General features: G+C 41.6%; 1 long non-coding RNA gene across 2 annotated transcripts in view; it reads left to right on the top strand.

Moving 5' to 3' along the window:
- The window catches only part of LOC124103779 (uncharacterized), a 131728-nt gene that overhangs the window by 34114 nt on the left and 81364 nt on the right, over nucleotides 1–16250 (top strand). For both annotated transcript variants that reach the window (XR_009228306.1, XR_009228305.1), the window contains exon 2: nucleotides 8059–8200. This is a non-coding gene — a long non-coding RNA (uncharacterized LOC124103779). The remainder of the gene's footprint in view (nucleotides 1–8058; nucleotides 8201–16250) is intronic.

Below are 16250 nucleotides of genomic sequence, written 5' to 3'. Positions count from 1 at the left end.
AGAGGCATAGGGCAAAATATTAGGAGAGTTTGATATTTGCAAACCCACCCTACCAAACCACCAACCAATCTGAACACACATCTAACTCAGTTCTCACAGAATTATAACATGGTGATACTTCCCCTTGATTTTTGTTTTAGATATGTAGACAACTATCATTTTTTACCATATTAGTATACCATATTGCTTTCCTTCTGTGAAGCTAAGTATGTAAAATAAGAGATCACAAATTTTTCTCTCTGCCTCAGGAAGAAAATGCAGAAAATAAAGACTGATGAAGTAAGTCAATTGAGAATGTGTGAGATCAAAACCAGCCATTTTCATAGTCTTATCCAAAGCTTTGCAGCTCTCAAGGATGCTCTTTACTCTGCAGCCTTCTCTTTTGTGACCTACATCTCCCTACTAGTATCATTTAATAAGTTAGCAAGTAACTTGACATTTCTTTTGGAAGCAGCTTTAGGGTGAGTTAATGATGTTTGCAGAAATTTTTTAAAACAGACCCATTAATGGGATTTGTGCCCAGTTTGGGTAGGCTAATATAGAGGCCATTATTTATGTTTAAAGATTTCAGAGAATAACTCAATAATATTTTAATTCTGTGTACTTGGGCACTTTCATTTCATTTTATCCCCTGACATTTGAAGTTTTCTTTTTTCTTTACCTTTATTCATTCTTTCCCCAATTTTCCCCTCTTCCCCTGCCCTCCCACTATTGGATTATTCATCTTTATTGGTTTGGAAATAAGCTTGCACTATGATTTTCCACTTAGTTTCCAGTGGAATGGAATTTTCAGAAGTTTTTCTATCTTCTGGCTACATGTGGGCATTGAGGAAAACTCTGTTCATTACAAAACATACCTATCATGAATGGTCAAGGTCTGAGGTGCCTAAGCCAGAGAACTGAGGAAGTAAAAACTAATGGTGGGTCTTAAAGGACTTGGAGTTGCTCTGTTTACCCCTTCCTAGTTTCTCTGCATTAAGTCCTCATAAAACTGAGATAATGCTGTTTGTAGTTCCCTACAGAGCTCTGTCAATCCTGCTGTAGCTCTTGATATGGGTCAGTGATGACATGGGATAGATAAGATGTGAGACAGTGAAAAGTATAGATCTTGGTCCAATGTCAGGTAGATTTTCCCCCTTAATTTGATAATTTTGAGAGCAACCAAATTTGGTTCCATTTAGTTCTGACTAATCATTCCCAGCTTTGCTATTGATACACTGAAGATTTAGCAAATTCCATATACACGTGGGGTTTCACTTGCTTTGCCTTGAAGTGCAAGTAGCATCCACTTTCCCCAGGGCAATGTAGTTCTTTAGGTTGTGGGGAGAAAGAAAGCAACCTTGTGGGCATACTGACCATGCACTCTCTCCTTCCATTGCAGACAAGGTCCCATCCAGAGCACAGGGGGTCTTTGCTTTGTAGGAGCACAGGGGGTCTTTGCTTCTAAATAAATAACTGAAGGGCATTTCATTTCAGTTAGAGAAGCATGAAAGATTCTAGAACTCCCCCAGGAAGAGTTGGGAGAAGATAGAGGAGAGTGAAGCTTCCTGGAAACTGGAGGAATGTGAGCCAGGGCGGCAGTATTCTGTAGGTTGTCTGGGTATACAGGATATTCGACCTTCGCCAGATGGGAAAAGGGTAAGGAACCTACATTTTCCAAACACTTAGATCATGCCAAGCATAATGCTAACCAGTATTACACAGATGATCTTATTTAAGAACTGCTCAATAAGAGAGGCATTATTGCATGATTTTGCATATGAAGAAAGTGAGGTTCAGAAAGGTTGTATGATTTGCTCATAGACTCCTAGTTAGTAAAGGGACAGAAATGAAATTGGAACCTAAATGTATCTGACATCAAAGTTAATTTGCTTTCCTGATATCCTGCAACTACTCCTTGCTCTGGCATTGTAGAGTAAAGGAGCTCTCTATGGATTCTCCTTGTTTTTATTCCACACATTTGGGGTAGAGTATGCTGACCTTACTCCTAGACTTCTAGGATGGGCACATGACACAGACCTGGCAAGGAGATTATAGTGCTCCTTTGGGCACCATGATTGACCTGGGTCAGGCAGATAAGACTATTAAACTGGGTGTCTGACAATCCCTAGTGCTGAAATTTCCCTTCTTTCTTGTGGGGTTACTAAGTCAGAGGATAGAATCCTAGAGCTGCCTCTAGATATCTTTGCCACCAAGTAAGAACAACTTCTCTGAGGATGAAGTGAGCAGAGAGGAAAGCATGAGGACAGGTGAGATTTCCAATGATATCAAACATTTGAGCATTTCTTTTTCTCTGTCTGAAGTGAGACCAATCCCAGAACTTTCACTTATTAAGCCAACTTTCCAGCTTAAGAAAATTGTTGCTATGTTTTCTGTTACTTATAACCAAAAGAACTCTGACTAAAATGTGCATCAACAGAGGGGATTTTTAAATGAATATCCAATGTCTTGAATGTTTGGGAATTGACTAATTATTTGGGGGTTATAACAGCTCTGAAAGAATCAAATAGCCATAGAGTGCTATATTCATTTTTATTGCTGCCATAAAAGATTACCACACACCTAATGGCTTAACTGAATACACATTTATTATGTTACAGTTCTTCAGCTAAGACCGACACAGGTCTCATGCGATTCAAATCCAGGTACTTTTACTGTCAGGTCTGTGCTTCTTTCTGCAGGGCTTAGGGGAGAATCCATTTCCTTGCCTTTTTCAGTTTCCAAAAGTCACTCACATGTGTGGCTTTATGGCTCCCTTCAACCATCCTCAAGGCCGAGAAAGTATCTTCCATCATCATATATCTTTCTCTCACTCTCCTCTTCCACATTTAAGAAACTTTGCAACTGTACTGAACCCACCTGGATAACTAGGATTCTCTCCCTATCTTAAGTCAGCTGAGTAGCCAACTTAATTTCATCTGTAATCTTAATTTCCTCTTAGCCATGTTAAATATATATATATATATATATATATATATATATATATATATATATATATATATATATATATATATTTTTTTACACAGATCTGGGGCATTGGGATGTGGACCCTATCTGTTCTACTTTTAAAATATTTCTGGAATTCAAGTCCTCAATATCTCTGCCACTAAGCCCTAGTTCAAGCCACCATCATCACTCAGCTAGGATTACTATAATGAGTCCCCAAATGAGCTTGTCCATTTTGCTCTTGCCCCCTTATTCTAAATAAGTAGCCAGACTACTTCAAGTTTCTAATTATAACTCCATTCCAAACTCTCCATTGGCTCTGCATCTCACTCAGATCAAAATTTAAAGCCATGGCAAGAGCCTGCAAGTTCCTATACCATCCAGTTGTGGCCCTCCCCACTTCCTGTGTCCATATCACCTATGCTGTCTCCTCTCAGCACTCTGTAGCAGCTACATTGCTCTCCTGCTGCTACCTGAATGCACCAAGTAGCTTCTGTTTCAGAATTTTTGCATTGTACAGTTGTCCCTCCATAGACTGTTCCTTTTTCAAATGCTCTCATGGCTCACTTACATCTTCACTCATTTATTTTCTTTAGGTCTCTGCTAAACTATCATCTTCTCAGAAGGGTCTTCCTTTGCCACCCAATGCAAAACAGTACCCTCTCCCCAACATTCTCTGTTGCCCTTTCAAGGCCTTCTTTTTCTCCACTGCCACCATCAGATGTACCACATGCTTGTTTAATTTGTGCAATCTCCATTAAAAATGCAAGCTCCAAAACAGCCATGACCAGGCATACTTTATTTTTTTAGAAATTTACACTCAGTGCCTTGAATAGTACCCAGCACACTGTAGGACTCAATAAATATTTGTTGCACAAATGAATAAATAATAGAAAATATAGAAAATCTGATAGTGGGCTAAGGATGAATGAGTGGATCTAGATTGCAGGCTATGCAATCACAGAAGCCATGGACCTTGGATGGAGGAGTAGGGAAAAGCAGAGACTGTAGAAGAAATTTTAAAATTTCTCATATATGGTAGAATGAATGCCAGGAATGAAGGTGAAAAACTGTAAGGTGACTTGACTATTATTAGATAGGGGAATGAAAATGTGTCACCAAGAGAAAGTCTGGTACTAGTACTATGAACCCCTTTGGAGGAGAACAGATATTCAGTTTTTGCTTCATTCCATTTAGCATAAGTGCAAAATTTCCAGTAGGATGGCTTATCTCAGGGGAAAGGGCAGAGACTGGCCTGTCGGTCTTTGCAGGACTCTTGCAGAATTCTGAAGATTCAGGCTTTTGGGGTGAGCCTGGTATACAGCTTAGTTTAGGAAGTCATCAGTCATAATGTCCTGCTTGAAGGCAGCAGGTTTGGCACTTGGCATGCTGGAAGAGAAGAGCAGCCATGGGAAGAGGTAGGGTGGAGCTAAGTGGGAGGATAGAGACAATTAATCCAGCAAAGAAAGAGCAAGGTCATGCATTTAGCTTTGTTTATCCAAGCTGCTGAGACTATTTGAGGTTTATTGGGATTTTTGAAGACAGGAAAATACCATTTTATATTCCATGTTATATAAATTACTGTTTCATGTGTTGGGTAGAAGAAGCAATCTGTAGCTTTAAGTTCACCGATGACTGGGCTGTGGCACCTACCCTAGCTGCTCCGGAATGTGTTACCTCGTAAATCTTGTTTAACCACTTAATAGTATCACATTCTCCAGTTTAGATTTCACTTAGACAATTTCATCAGTTAAACATTGGCAGAGTCCTGTTTTCCCACTACTCAGTGAAGGAGATTAGTAGCCTCTTCCAGAGGGCTCATAGTGTAAGTAGAAAGCCTTCTATACATTCCTGAATGAGGCCAACATGGCCCTGTTATAGAGGCTGATGTGACTGAAGGGAAGGAGCTGACTCCTTAGACCAGAGAAGGTCTTCAGATGTCAAGGCAGGACAAATCACTGGAGCAGAGCTCTATCATGAACCTGCATGAAAAAAAATGACATTCCCAGGGAACCTGAACCCTTGACAGGTCATTGGCTGACTCTTGCTAGTATATATATCAGTATATTTTTGAAAGCCTAATATATATCTAAAGCTGAGCATCTCTGAAGCATCATCTAAGAAGACCAACTGACAGTCTAATTTAAAATATACACCCACCCATCTTTCCTCCGGCACATGTAATAGGAAAGTCAAAAACAATCATTTAGGAAAAACAGTACATGGCTACTTTTCACTTCTGGGCAGTGAAAGATATCTTAACTCGTCCCCTATAGCATCTGTACCCATGCATGGAGAGAAAAGCATCTTCCTTGTCATCTGATTTTCCTTGCAGAGAGTCTTACTTTTCAGCCATCTTTCTGTGGAAGGTGTTTTCTTTTCCTTTGATAGTATGAATACATTTCTAGTGGGCATGTACATTTAGTCAAATCCTGGCCCAGTAATTTTTTTTACATTTATTTTTATTATAATTTGTTACATATGACAGCAGAATGCATTATAATTCATATTGCACATATAGAGCACACTTTTTCACATCTCTAGTTGTATACAAAGTATATTCACATTTCATACATGTACTTTGGGTAATGATATCCATCTCATTCCACCATCTTTTTTAAATGCTACTTTTTCCCCCTCGGGGAGATTGGGTGACTTTTATTTATTTTTTCCCCAATTTTTTAAATTGGTGCATTATATATGATGGTGGGTTTTGTTGTTACATGTTAGTACATGCACACAATAAAACAAACAAACAAAATACCCAATTTGGCCAATATCACTCCCAGCACTTCCCCCTCCCTCCCCTCTTCCCAACCCTGGTCACTTTCCTTTGAGTTTGATTTTTGCAACTTGAGATGGAAAATGAAATAGCATAGTGCTTTAGGGTATGGCTTCCTCCATTCATCATGGACACACTAGTATCATCATGGACTAAACCTAAGTAATCCCTTACTGTCCAGCTTTTTCCTCCTGTGACCTGCCTGGGAGGTGAAGTTGTACTGAGGCAGGAAAGCCTTCTGAGTTGTTCCTGGAACCATGCCCCTCTGAAGCCTGCTGTCTTCTGGACTATTGGAATGAACTAGACACCATGTTGCCTAGCTCCAGGTCTCATCCTTAGTCTTCTGGAATTTTCCTTTTTCATGCTAGTTACTTTCAAAGGCATTTTCCTCACCCCCTACCCTTCCACTGCACTAACATCAACTCTTAAACTAGAAGAAATACAGGAAAGACATACAAATACAGGAAGAGCCACTGCCCTCCAACAACCCAGCAGCAATCCCTGAGACAAGGAAGTGCAAAGCCTGACAAACTGCTTGGCAGAGTGAGAGAAAGGAAAACACAGGGAGAATCACTAAATTGTTCTCCCAATAAATTACCCTACCCAGAACAAAGTTCCACCTCTAAATGCTATTCAACCTCACACAGACCATATCTCTACTTCCCTGTTTATAACATGCATATCTGTGGGATTGATATAGGAAATCAATATTATAGTTCCTCCAAAAGAATAAGAACCTAGTAATTAAGTTATTCATGCTTCCAACAAAAGTTATGGAGTGTTTATTATATGACAAGAACCAACAATAAGGCAGTATATTTTAGTGGGGTTGACAGTCTAAAGAGGCCTAAATAAAAAGAAGGAAGCAGCCAGTCATGTGGAGTCAGGAGGAAGAGCATCTCCCAGCAGAGGGGAGAGGGAGGAAATGAGCTCTGCCCCTCAGGCCACATGTAGAGGAAGGACCTGTGTGGCTGGAGCTGTGGGTAAAGGTGAGAATGGGGAGGGAACAGAAATCAGTTTACCTGAAGCTTGTGGGAGAGGGATAGTAATTTGAATTTCACATTAAGCACAATAGGAAGAGTTTTGTGTTCTGATGTGCATTTTAAAAGAGCACACTGTCTTTTCTATGTAGAGAACTGTAAGAATGGAAGTGGATTGGAGTCAAACACAATCATTTAGGAAAAACAGTACATGGCTACTTTTCACTTCTGGGCAGTGAAAGATATCTTAACTGGTCCCCTATAGCATCTGTGCCCATGCATGGAGAGAAAGCATCTTCCTTGTCATCTGTGTGAACTGGTCTTGGTGACCTTTTCTAAACATCCCATTCTATTTAATCTTTATGTCCTATCTAAGTCTGGTACTTTTATGGGTCAAAGTCACAGAATAATAGGAATCTAGAGGTGGTGAGTAGCCATATGGTACATTCTTTGCCTGGCTATCCTTAGACCCTTTGAGTTCAGATGAATGCATATTTTTAAAAAATTAAGTTTTATCGAGATAAAATGTATATGCCCCAAATTCACCTAAAGTGTAGAAGTCAATAGTTTTCAGTATATTAACAGATGTGTACAACCATCATCATCATCTAAAAGTTGTTTCATTACCTCCAAAGATGCCTTATACCCATTACCTATTCCTCTCCACTCCTTTTACCCCTCGATGTAGTCAACCACTCACCTGCTTTGGTTTTACAAATGGATTTATTCTGTACCCTTTCTACAAACAGATTTCTAAAATATGTGTTCTTTTGCGATTGGACTCTCACTTTGCATAAAGTCTTAAGGTTTATCCTTGCTGTAACATGTATCAATGCTTTATTTCTTGTTGAATGACATTCTGTCATGTGAATATGCTACATTGTATTTATCCTTTCATCAGCTGAAGGGCATTTCAGCATTTCTACTTTTTGCTTTTATGAATAATGCTACTATAAACATGCATGTACAAGTTTTTGTAGGCATATGTTTTTACTTCTCTTAGATACCTACCTCTGAAGGGGTTTGTTGAATCTTACGGTTAATTCTCTGCTTAATCATTTGAAGAATTGCCAGACTGTTTTCCAAAGGATTGTGTGTATTTTAAAATACTCTCTGCACAGTGTAAAAAATTTTGCTCTACAAAAAAGTGTGCTCCCAAACTACTCATTTCTTAAGTTAACTCCTTGACCAGGAAGTTTTCCTTCACAACAAATAAAAAAAAATATTTTTTGTACTTGAAAGTAATGTTAAAAGCATTATAACTTAGTGTCCTCAAAGAAAGCAGTAGTGAATGTTTGAGCTTAGTTTCTTCCCTTTAAGTAGTTTCTTATTTCTCCTACTCCTTTATAGACTCCTTATATTAAAAATATAGAAATCAAACAAGATCCAGAACTTTAAAAAGCATCTAAACAACAACAAAAGAAGAAGAAGAGGAAGAAGAAGAAGAAGAAGAAGAGAGAAAGAAAAAAAGAAAGAAAGAGAAAGAGAAAAGGTAGGGAGAGGGAATTTCATCAATATAGAGGAAAGATTAGTAGAGCAGATGAAAGGGATTGAGAATGAAGAAGGGATCGGAAAAGGGAAAAACATTGGATCTAACCGAACTTTCCTATGCGCATGCATGGATGTGCCATGGTGGGTCCTGGCATAGGGTGTATCCACAGGACAATAATTTTTTATATAATATTTTTTCATAACTTTATTTTATTTATTTATTTTTGTGTGGTGCTGAGGATTGATCCCTGCACCTCACATGTGCTAGGTGAGCACTCTACCGCTGAGCCACAACCCCAGCCCAGGATAAAGATTTTAAAAAAGAAAAGTCAACTGTAAATGGATTGAAGAGGGTTCACTAGAGTGGATGGAGGGGCATGGGGTGTTGGGGGAGTGCAGGGGACTGAATTAGATAGAGCTGGTTGTGTTTCGAGCTTTTGGGATTATGTCAAAGTGTATCCTGGTGTTGTATGTAACTAAAAAGAATTTTCAAAAAAGGATCTGAACAATTCCAGAAATTACAAAAAGTTTGCTTTCACAGCAACAGATTTCTTGTATTTGTAGTGAGTTTGACTCACAGGCTTTTTCCACTCTACTTGTGTGTGTGATTGGGTTAATCTCTGTCCTTCAACTGTGGTTTTCCACATTTACATGCTATTGTCCTACATGCCAATAGTTGAATCTGGTGCTCATTTGTCACCTGAAGTTGAGGCTTTTTTTTCATGTCCATATTTACCTACTGATGAGGCTCATCAATTTTTCTATTTGGGCTCTTATAGCACCAGCACATCTTTTAGAGGACAGAAGGAACCCTTCCTTTGGAGTGAAGCTGAATCCTCCTTCTTCCCCTGTTCAATATGATCATTCTGCTTGAATCACAGCTTTTTGTGAACCAATGCTTTCTATTTGTTTATTCACTCTTTGTTCAAAAAATAGTGAGCATCAGGCATTGCTCTAAACTCTGGGGGCATTGTAGTAAACAAAAACAGAGCAAGGGGCTGGGGTTGTGGCTCAGTAGTAGAGCACTTGTCTAGCACTTGTGAGGCACTGGGTTTGATTATCAGCACCAAATAAAAAATAAATAAATAAAATAAAGTTACTGTGTCCATCTACAACTAAAAAATAATTTTAAAAAAAGAAAAACAGATCAAGACTCTGTCCTTGTGGTTTGTATACCAAAGATGATGCAATTTTAGCATAAGAAAGCTTGAGTTTTGGGATCAAATATTTTGAAAGGGAGCTTTTATTTTCTGATATACTCCCTCTCATTTTTTTTAAACATGAAGTTGTAGAACAATGGGACTATTTGACTTGTTCATAAGCATAAAGCAGTTTCTGGCAGATCTAACTGGATCCTAGATTTCAGACTTCCTGTGTTCTTTTCACTATACTGTGCAAGTAAAAAAGGTTTGTGAAGCCCCTTGAACAGACATGCCACAAGCTCATGGAGCACTTGTTATTTACAGTATTATTTATGGGATATTACTATAGATCTTGGAATAAAAGAGCATGAGGAACACGGAAAAGATAGAAAAGCAAGAAAGTGGCATTTAAAATGTCCTGGTTAAAGTAGACACTCTTGCATGAGTGACCTTCTATGAAGGCAGATATCCAAATTACAGTAAACTGTGAGCAAATGTACATGATTTAGTGAGATCTCTCTCTCTCTCTCTCTCTCTCTCTCTCTCTCTCTCTCTCTCTCTCTCTCTTCTTGAAGGAACTGTGAAAACTGCTTTCAGTGGGAAAGTCACATAGTAAATTCTCCTGCTTTAAATTTCAAAGTTCAGCCTTTGTCATTTTATGTTCCCAACAACTTCCTGCTTCTCCCTTCTCTCAACATTCAAGATTAACAGCAATTTTCCATTTTAAAAATGATGTAAACGTTTGACCCTCAAGGATTATAGGGAGGCTGGGCTCACAAACATTGTGTGTACACCTGGGCCTTTAAAAGGTAGCGTAGAGTTCTTCTTGAGGACTTCCTTTAGACTGGGCAAGGGTCTGGGTTTTTTCCATGGGAGAGGAAGATAATTACAAAGTTACATTTTTAAAAAACCCATGCTTAGCATCAATCTTTTGAAGCTTCTAGATCTGCAGCCTGGAAAAATGTCACTCTTTAATGTCTGTACATAGCCCTGATTCTGGGTACTACAAGTCTTCTTCCATTCCCAAGGCAAGAAACTGCCACTGTTGACCTCATGCTGTTGGACCTCAGCCTCTGTCATCACGTCCTTTCCCTGCTCAACCTCAGAGGAAGCTGTGAGGAATTGAAGGAGGCAGAGAAGATTAGTTAAAGGTGGAAATTTGTAGCAAGCAAATGCAAGGTCTATCCTCTAAGATAGAAGTTGAAGTGGAAGCACTGTGTGGCTTAAAAGTAAAATATTTACAAATAACAAGTAAATTTGAAAATTTAGAAAATGTTTTAAAAGAAATATAGCAGAATCTTAAGGAAATTTCCACTCTGGAGTACTCCCTTCTCCAGTAAACACCCTTCTTCACATGCTCACGCACACACACATGCACACACGCACACACCCTTCAAACTCCCAACAAGTACATCTGGTTATACAGACATTAAGGGATTCAATCATTTTCCAAGTGAGGCAAAGGAGGATCTGGTCCTTTGTCTCTAGAATTCATGATTCATAAGATGTCAAACCATGTCACACACTGTAAATGGGAGCAATCATGTCTCCTGACAGAAACCCCTCTCTGTCTGCACTTGTTTGTTTGGAGATGATGCTTGTTTTACCCATCAATCCTGGGACTCAAAACCACCTGGTTCTCAGCTGTCACCTTGCCACATATTGTTTTTAGCTAAGTCTTCACACCACCTTCCAGCTATCTTGCTGTAGTCAATGAGGTAAAGTGAAATTTTTTCAATTTTATCTATATTTATTGAATACATAATGAGTGGTGAATGTGTATGTGCATGTGTGCACGCATAAGTGCTGCAGAGTAACAAGTTAAAAGAAATTAAAATAAGGACTTTATCTATGACTTCAAGAGACTCATAGTCTTGGCTTTTTGAAAATGAACAAAAGGGTGAACATTGTTAACCATGCTGAGAGTTGAGAAAACAGATACATTCATGAAGGCTGGAGCAGTCAGAGCTGGCTTCGTGGAAGTGGCGACCCTCAGGCTCAGCCTTGTATATAGGAAGGGCAGGCAACCTGAGAGCAAAAAACCTGTAATGTCATGCACATACAAGTGACTTGAACACTTCACAAATGAGGAGGCTGGAGAATATGATCCTCAAGAGCCAAAGCAGCAAGAACTTTAGGAAACAGCTGAACAGAATAAACATTCACTGTTTAAAATTCCTCCCAAACTAACTGAACAATAGTGAAGCAAGGTGATAGAATGAGAATATTGCCTAAGATGGCAGAAAACCATTTTGTAGATAGAATTAATTTATACTAGTACAAGAAATAAAAAGCACCATTATTGAATAGAAATTTAAAGGAGTTATTATAATATAAAGTAGGAGGGTATATAAATCAGACTACTAATTTGCAAATACAGAATCTATTTTCTGGTTTGAGCAGAAAAAGGAATGTATTAAGGGATATGAACAACCTCCCAAGAATGGGGAAGGAAAAAATAGAGTCAAATTGTAAAGCTACAGAGCCACAAACAATGCTGAATCGTATTTCTCTCACTAAAAGTTCCTGCCACCGCTGGTCAGCCTGTGCCCATCAGTGCTATCCTTGAAGTAAAGGTCTAGGTCAGAGATCAGCAAACCTGTAGGCTGGACTCTTGTTTTTGAAAATAAAGTTTCATTGGAATGCAACCAATTAGTTTACAGTGTCTTATTGCTTTTGTGCTGGAACAGCAAGAGTTGAACAGTTGAAACAGAAACCATATGGCTCATAAAGTTGAAATATTTTTACCCCCCATCCCCCGCCCCTGCCAGGTGACCACCGACAGAAAAGGCCCAGTGGCCCGCGGTGGGACAGAGCTTCCAATCACTCCTGCAAGGTAGGCGGACCTGCGACCCACCAGCAGAGGAGGAGCAGCGACCTGCTGAGAGGCAGAGCCGCCCCCTCCCCCTGCACCGGCAAGGTAGAGGGAACTGTGACCATGCACAGAGCAGGCCCAGAGGCCTGCTGAGGGGCAGAGCCGCCCCCCACCCCTCGCGCCTGCCAGGTAGGGGAACTGTGACCACGGACAGAAAAGGCCCAGTGGCCCGCGGCGGGGCAGAGCTTCCAATCACTCCTGCAAGGTAGGCGGGCCTGCGACCCACCTGCAGAATAGGAGCAGCGACCTGCTGAGAGGCAGAGCCGCCCCCTCCCCCTGCACCGGCAAGGTAGAGGGAACTGTGACCACGCACAGAGCAGGCCCAGCGGCCTGCTGAGGGGCAGAGCCACCCCCCACCCCCCGCCCCTGCCAGGTGACCACCGACAGAAAAGGCCCAGTGGCCCGCGGTGGGACAGAGCTTCCAATCACTCCTGCAAGGTAGGCGGGCCTGCGACCCACCGGCAGAAGAGGAGCAGCGACCTGCTGAGTGGCAGAGTCGCCCCCTCCCCCTGCGCCGGCAAAGTAGAGGGAACTGTGACCACGCACAGAGCAGGCCCAGTGGCCTGCTGAGGGGCAGAGCCGCCCCCCACCCCTCGCGCCTGCCAGGTAGGGGAACTGTGACCATGGACAGAGCAGGCCCAGCGGCCTGCTGAGGGGCAGAGCCACCCCCCACCCCCCGCGCCTGCCAGGTGACCACCGACAGAAAAGGCCCAGTGGCCCGCGGTGGGACAGAGCTTCCAATCACTCCTGCAAGGTAGGCGGGCCTGCGACCCACCGGCAGAAGAGGAGCAGCGACCTGCTGAGAGGCAGAGCCGCCCCCTCCCCCTGCACCTGCAAGGTAGAAGGAACTGTGACCACGCACAGAGCAGGCCCAGCGGCCTGCTGAGGGGCAGAGCCACCCACCACCCCCCGCCCCTGCCAGGTGACCACCGACAGAAAAGGCCCAGTGGCCCGCGGCGGGACAGAGCTTCCAATCACTCCTGCAAGGTAGGCGGGCCTGCGACCCACTGGCAGAAGAGGAGCAGCGGCCTGCTGAGAGGCAGAGCCGCCCCCTCCCCCTGCACCGGCAAGGTAGAGGGAACTGTGACCACGCACAGAGCAGGCCCAGCGGCCTGCTGAGGGGCAGAGCCACCCCCCACCCCACGCGCCTGCCAGGTAGGTGGAACTGTGACCACCGACAGAAAAGGCCGAGTGGCCCGCGGCAGGACAGAGCTTCCAATCACTCCTGCAAGGTAGGCGGGCCTGCGACCCACTGGCAGAAGAGGAGCAGCGGCCTGCTGGGAGGCAGAGCCGCCCCCTCCCCCTGCACCGGCAAGGTAGAGGGAACTGTGACCACGCACAGAGCAGGCCCAGGGGCCTGCTGGGGGGCAGAGCCGCCCCCCACCCCCCGCGCCTGCCAGGTAGGTGGAACTGTGACCACCATCAGAACAGGCCAGACCTGCAACCGAGAGACAGAACAGGCCCAGTGGCCTGAGGAAGGGTAGAGCCGCCCCCCCCCCCCGCACCTGCAAGGTAGGCGGACCTGCGACCCACTGGCAGTACAGCCCCAGAGGCCTGCAGAGGGGCAGTGCCGCTGCCTGCACCTGCAAAGTAGACAGAACTGTGACCACCCACAGAACAAGCCTAGCGGCCCACAGAGGGACAGAGCCGCCGCCCGCGCCTGCGAGGGAGACTTTGCAACTATACAAGACCAATATAAATATATAGGGGGAAAATTCAATAACACAACAGTTTCACTAAGTAGAAAGGAACGCAAACAGTATGAAGAGACAAGGAAAGAAAGGACCACAAGCAATGCAGGTCAACTCAACATTAGAAGAGGTAATAGCTGCAGCAGATGGAATGTCAGATAAAGAATTCAGGATATACATGCTTCAGATGATCTGGAGTCTCAAGGAAGACATCAGACAGCAAAATCAGACAATGAAAGATCACTTCAACAATGAATTACATAAACAAATCCAAGAAGCAAAAGATCAACTACACAGGGAAATAGAGGTTATAAAAAACAAACAAACAGAAATCCTAGAAATGCAGGAAGCAATAAGCCAACTTAAAAACTCAATTGAGAATACTACCAGCAGAGTAGAACACTTAGAAGACAGAACATCAGACAATGAAGATAAAGTATTTCAACTTGAAAAGAACATAGACAGCTCAGCAAGACTGTTAAGAAACCATGAGCAGAACATCCAAGAAATATGGGATAACATCAAGAGACCAAATTTAAGAGTCATTGGGATACAGGAAGGGACAGAGTTTCAAACCAAAGGATTGAGCAATCTATTCAATGAAATAATACGAGAAAACTTCCCAGACTTGAAGAATGAGACAGAACCCCAAATCCTAGAAGCCTACAGGACGCCGAATGTGCAAAATCATAAGAGACCCACACCTAGACACATTATAATGAAGATGCCCAACATACAGAATAAGGAGAGAATTTTAAAAGCTACAAGAGAAAGGAAGCAGATCACATTTAGGGGTAAGCCAATCAGGATAACAGCTGATCTTTCAACACAGACTCTGAACGCTAGAAGATCCTGGAATAACATATTTCAAACACTGAAAGAAAATGGGTTCCAACCAAGAATTGTGTTTCCAGCGAAATTAAGCTTCAGGATGGAAGATGAAATTAAAACCTTCCACGATAAACAAAAGTTAAAAGAATTTGCAGCTAGAAAACCATCTCTTCAAAACATCCTTGGCAAAACATTACAGGAAGAGGAAATGGAAAATAACAATGAAAACCAACAGTGGGAGGTAGGACACTAAAGGGGGGAAAATAATCAAAGAGGAAAACAAACCATGTTTAGTAACATAAATAAACAAATATGGCTGGAAGAACAACCCATATCTCAATAATAACCCTAAATGTTAATGGCTTAAACTCACCAATCAAGAGACACAGGCTAGTAGAATGGGTCACAAAACAAGACCCAACAATATGCTGCCTACAGGAGACGCATTTGATAGGAAAAGACATACATAGGCTGAAGGTGAAAGGTTGGGAAAAATCATATCACTCATATGGACTTCGGAAACAAGCAGGAGTATCCATACTCATATCAAATAAAATAGATTTCAAGCCAAAGTTAATCAAAAGGGATAAAGAGGGATACTACATACTGCTCAAGGGAACCATACACCAACAAGACATAACAATCATAAATATATATGCCCCAAACAATGGTGCAGCTATGTTCATCAAACAAACTCTTCTCAAGTTCAAGAGTCTAATAGACCACCATACAATAATCATGGGAGACTTCAACACACCTCTATCACCACTGGACAGATCTTCCAAACAAAAGTTGAATAAGGAAACTATAGAACTCAATAACACAATTAATAACCTAGACTTAATTGACATATATAGAGTATACCACCCAACATCAAGCAGTTACACTTTTTTCTCAGCAGCACATGGATCCTTCTCAAAAATAGATCATATATTATGTCACAGGGAAACTCTTAGACAATATAAAGGAGTAGAGATAATACCATGCATCCTATCTGATCATAATGGAATGGAACTGAAAATCAACGATAAAAGAAGGAAGGGAAAAGAATACATCACTTGGAGAATGAACAATAGGTTACTGAATGATCAATGGGTTATAGAAGACATCAAGGAAGAAATTAAAAAATTCTTAGAGATTAATGAAAACACAGACACAACATATCGGAATCTATGGGACACATTGAAAGCAGTTCTAAGAGGAAAATTCATTGCTTGGAGTTCATTCCTTAAAAAAAGAAAAAACCAACAAATAAATGATCTCATACTTCATCTCAAAATCCTAGAAAAAGAAGAGCAAAACAACAGCAAAAGAAGTAGAAGGCAAGAAATAATTAAAATCAGAGCTGAAATTAATGAAATCGAAACAAAAGAAACAATTGAAAAAATTGACAAAACTAAAAGTTGGTTCTTTGAAAAAATAAACAAAATCGACAGACCCTTAGCCATGCTAGCGAAGAGAAGAAGAGAGAGAACTCAAATTACTAACATACGGGATGATAGAGGCAATATC

Source organism: Marmota monax, unplaced genomic scaffold (genome assembly GCF_021218885.2).
Source record: "Marmota monax isolate L192 unplaced genomic scaffold, Marmota_monax_Labrador192_F-V1.1 WCK01_AAM20220418_F8-fsc00006, whole genome shotgun sequence".
NCBI lineage: Eukaryota > Metazoa > Chordata > Mammalia > Rodentia > Sciuridae > Marmota > Marmota monax.
Note: the sequence above shows the minus strand (reverse complement) of the source record. Positions and strands in the feature narration are given on the sequence as shown.